General features: G+C 43.9%; 1 non-coding gene across 1 annotated transcript; it reads right to left on the minus strand.

Moving 5' to 3' along the window:
• Positions 1-453: 453 nt before the first annotated feature.
• LOC134544247 (5S ribosomal RNA) lies at positions 454-572 on the minus strand. Its single transcript, XR_010077637.1, has one exon. It is a non-coding gene; the product is annotated as a 5S ribosomal RNA (ribosomal RNA).
• Between the last annotated feature and the right edge of the window lie 3899 nt (positions 573-4471).

The raw sequence follows: 4471 nt of genomic DNA on the forward strand, positions 1-4471 counted from the left end.
GGCATTGATGACATTGTTATCAACGTCTTTTTGAATCTCTCATTATTATACATAACTGCCCACTGAAACAGAGAAACTTCAAAATAGGTGTGTGTGTGTGTGTTTATATATATATATATATATATATATATACATATATACATACATACATACATACATACATACATACATATACACTTATATATTTATTTTTTCACTTTGAATTTTGTATGAGGTATACACATGCAAAGATTCACAGCTACTGGGTGGGTGAGTGAGTGAGTGAGTGAGTGAGTGATTGATTGATTGATTGATTGATTGATTGATTGATTGATTGATTGATTGATTGATTGAGAGAGAGTGAGTGTGTGTGTTAGGGGGGGGGGGGGGGAAATGTGGTGATTGTGGGGGAAAAAAAATTTAAAATTGAAATTTTTAAAAAAAAATTTTTTTCTGTAGGGTGCAAAATAGTAGTGCCAACGGCACGTGGTGTTCCCAAGCGGTCACCCATCTAAGTACTAACCACGCTCGACGATGCTTAACTTCGGTGATCGGACGAGAACCGGTGTGTTCATCGTGATATGGCCGTTGGCAATGATATAGATGTTTTTTTTTTGCAGTTTGTATTTGCCACTCGAAATAGCTATACCAGGTGTGATTGTTACAAACAACAGGAGAAATCGTGTAATGAACACTCTTTTACTTCCCCCCCCCCTCTCCACACACAACACCCACCACCCTCACCATCCCAACCACCAAAGCCCTCTTCAAAATACACTCTCACACACACACACAAACCCACACTCTATAACTGATGAACATTACCATAACTTCTTAAAGCCATTAGATAATATTTAACTCAAGAAAGGTATTGTGATATGTTTAAAGAAAGAAAGGTGAAACCTTTAACTTTACCAGCAGGTATTAGTATCACTGAGGTATCTTCTAGGTTGTAGCAGCAATAGTAGTAATAATAATAAAATTAAATAAGGTAATAAAAAAGAAAAGTTATACATGTGATCAAATCATGAATGTATAAAACTGGAATGAATTTAAATTTTTTTTATTTTTCTTCATAGGCTGTTTTGAAATTGATGAGTAAGTGCCTCTTCTTTTAAATTTTTTAATGCTGAACACTGTTACATAAGAGATGAATGTTTAGAAAATTTAAAAAAAAAAAAGCTAGCCCAGCCCCCTCCCCCCCTCACACAAAATCCAAACAAAAAAAAAACACCCTCCTTCAAAACATCACATAATCATCCAGCCAGCAGTGCAGACGAGAAATTTGCACTCGGGGCCGCCATTTTGACGATAAATTCTTGCATGGCACACCAAAGGTAGGAAAGAATTTAAAAAAATAAAAATAATGGGCGAGCACCCTCGCGTCTGCCTGTAGAAAATGAAGTTAAAAGTAACATAACCTAAAGACAGGCACACACTAGGGTGCTCCCAGGCGGTTGAGAAATTTTTTCCCGCCAAAAGACTTATATATATTATTTATTTTACTGTTTTTGGCAGGGGGCTATGTCGGTCTGTGTGCAAAGTAGTTCCTACTCCCGCCGCCAGGAGCGCGCGCGGTGGGTAGCGATGTTGTTTTTTCTGCTTTCATTTGTTTATTATTTAGAGGGTTAATGCTATGTAAATGTACGCAAGTTTGGTTATGTGTCGGTAGTTGTGCGAGATTTAATTTCCGAAACGAAATTTGACTTTCATCGGCCTGCATTTCTCACTTATTCGGAAAATACATGTGTGTTTATGTATGTATAATAATCGAGTGATTTTGTAATAATTTGGAAGTTTTGTTTGCGTGTGCGATGTGGGGAAGAAAAGGTGTGCACACGAGTCCTAGGGCTATATTTTTTTTTATTGCGAAATATTTACTTCATGTGGTGAAAAATTTTAAATTATTTGTGATGCAAGTGAAATTTTTTTTTTTTTTTCAGTTGGGTGATGTGTTTGTCCTCGTTTGTGTGCAAGGAAGCAAACATGCTGAAGGTAAGGGGCCATAAATGACACTTTAAAATATTAGTTTACCATTAATTTTGGTTAAATATTAAATTGCCATATAAGTAAAATCATGTCAACTGTTGTATTCCACCCAGTATAAGCTGTTAGTAATGGGTACTTAATATAAATAGAATAAATGTAAGCATTTTCGTCTGCATGAAAATTCACTTTTTTTTTGGATCCATTTGTACTGTGGGTAGTTAAATAGTACATTATGTTGTTTTTACTTCGAAGTACAAAACATCTTGTGCATGATTGCAAATTCAAACGCAGTTAAGCATAATATGAATTCGAATTATGTGTGTGTGTGTGTGTATATATATATATTTTTTTCAGTTTTTTTTTTTTTTTTTTTTTTTTTTTTTTTTTTTTTTACTGTGTCCAGTTTTAGCACAAATGGAATTATTTTCAAAGTGAATCGATGCAACTGGTCTTTGCCATTAATATTGATATATGATCTAACTAAATTAAATAGAAAGGATTTTTTTATTTATTTTTTTATATATATAAATATATTTGTAGCAATGTACTAATGACCACAGAAGTAAGCAAAAAAAAAAAATATATATATATATCTCAGCCAGTAAACCATGCGTCTTAAAGACTTTTTTTAATGAAAATATTTCTGCCTTGGTTAAGCTTACATTTACTATCATAGGGATTGAGGGAATTGTAGAACAGCAGCAGAAGCATTTCCTTTCATGATCATGTTCTTGGTCCTGAAAAGGACCGTTTATGTAAGCATGTGCACACCAGACCTGCTCACTTGGAGCTGGTGTATTTGGTGACAGCCTTGGTGCCCTCGCTGACAGCGTGCTTGGCCAGCTCCCCGGGCAGCAGCAGTCTCACGGCCGTCTGTATCTCGCGGCTGGTGATGGTGGAGCGCTTGTTGTAGTGGGCGAGGCGGCTGGCCTCTGCCGCGATGCGCTCGAAAATGTCGTTCACGAAACTGTTCATGATGCTCATGGCCTTAGATGATATGCCAGTGTCCGGATGAACTTGCTTCAACACTTTGTAGATGTAGATTGCGTAGCTTTCCTTCCTCTTGCGCTTCTTTTTCTTGTCGCCCTTCGAGATGTTTTTCTGGGCCTTGCCCGCCTTTTTGGCTGCCTTACCGCTCGTCTTGGGGGGCATCGTAGGTCTGAGCTGTGCCGCTGTCGCTAGATGAGTGAGACGGGAACTGAATTTTTTTCGTGAAAAGTTTTCTTGGCTTCTTGTTGCGCGACCAATCGGAGCGCTCCGCGGCTCGTGATTGGTCGCGCTCCGCGGAGGGACGTGTAACAAAAGTAATTTCCAGCGGCCGGGGCGCCACTTTCTCGTAGGTTGCGGACCAGTGTACAGCTTCTTCCTGGTAGCTTGTGTTTTGGTTCGATTTCTTGTGTTCAGTGGTGATTTGTGCATCGAAGTGCTATATTTCGACATCTACGTACCTTCAGGCATCTGCACAGGTGTTTGTGCGTCGGGGCTCTGCCTAGTTACATTTTAAACTGTGTTTCTTACTTCGTGTTACTATGTAAACATTCTGCTTCGTCGGTGATGGATCGATTGTGAGTGTGGGAGTATCGATTCTGTCGCTTTGTGCTTACCTGCAACCAAGATGGCCGACAAAGACACTTTATCATTTCCATTGGGGCAACCTCCACTTTCGCCTCTTCCACCTCGCTCCCAGGGTGCGAATAAATTTTGGGCGACTCCTGGTCGGCATTCTGCTCATGCGGTTTCGTCCTCTTCCGATTCTGATGACGCTTCGCCTCCTGGTAGCCCTGTTGAGAGGAAGCCTGCCAAAATATCGAAGGATGCGGCAAAGGCTATTGTATCTCGCCACTGGTTTGCCTCTCAGCGCCCGAACGACGATGGTGGTAGCACGCCTTCTTCACGCGCCATTGCCCGGGCCGATCTACACAAGTCCCGGCGCACCCAGCTGGACTCCACTTTGGCGCTGAAGCGCCATGCTGGCTCTTCAGTTGATGCCACAATTGACGCCGTGGCCCGGGGCTGCGCTCCTGCTGCTTCCACTTCGCGGGTGCCATCCTGGCCGGACGATTTGCACCGCATCGACTCTGACGGCCCTGGTGTGAGCCCGCGGCGTCGGGGCTCGCTCCCCGATGTCCATTTGCTCCACCAGGTTGAGGAGACCTGGCGCAGCCTCGCCGCCGGTGCGCCCCTGCCTGGCTCTACTGCCGGTGGGCCCATCTCCAGTTGCCCGGGGCCGTCCACTGATGGCGTCGGTGCTGCCATGGCGTCGGCGCAGGCGGCTTCGGGCTCCCTGTCCCGGGGACCGCGCCGGTCTGCTGTGGCGGACCCTGGCGTGCCTGGCCTGGCCGTCGGTGTCCCTCGTGGCTGTCCCGGGGCTGCCTCTGACACTGCGTCTGTGCCGGGTGTCCTGGCGGCGGCCGACCGTGTTGTCCCGCCGGCCCAGCCTGGTCTTCCTTCGACGCCTGCGCCTGCTGTGGCCCCTCGCCCGCCCGGGCTGTCACCGGATAGT

Source organism: Bacillus rossius, unplaced genomic scaffold (genome assembly GCF_032445375.1).
Source record: "Bacillus rossius redtenbacheri isolate Brsri unplaced genomic scaffold, Brsri_v3 Brsri_v3_scf35, whole genome shotgun sequence".
NCBI classification, from domain to species: domain Eukaryota; kingdom Metazoa; phylum Arthropoda; class Insecta; order Phasmatodea; family Bacillidae; genus Bacillus; species Bacillus rossius.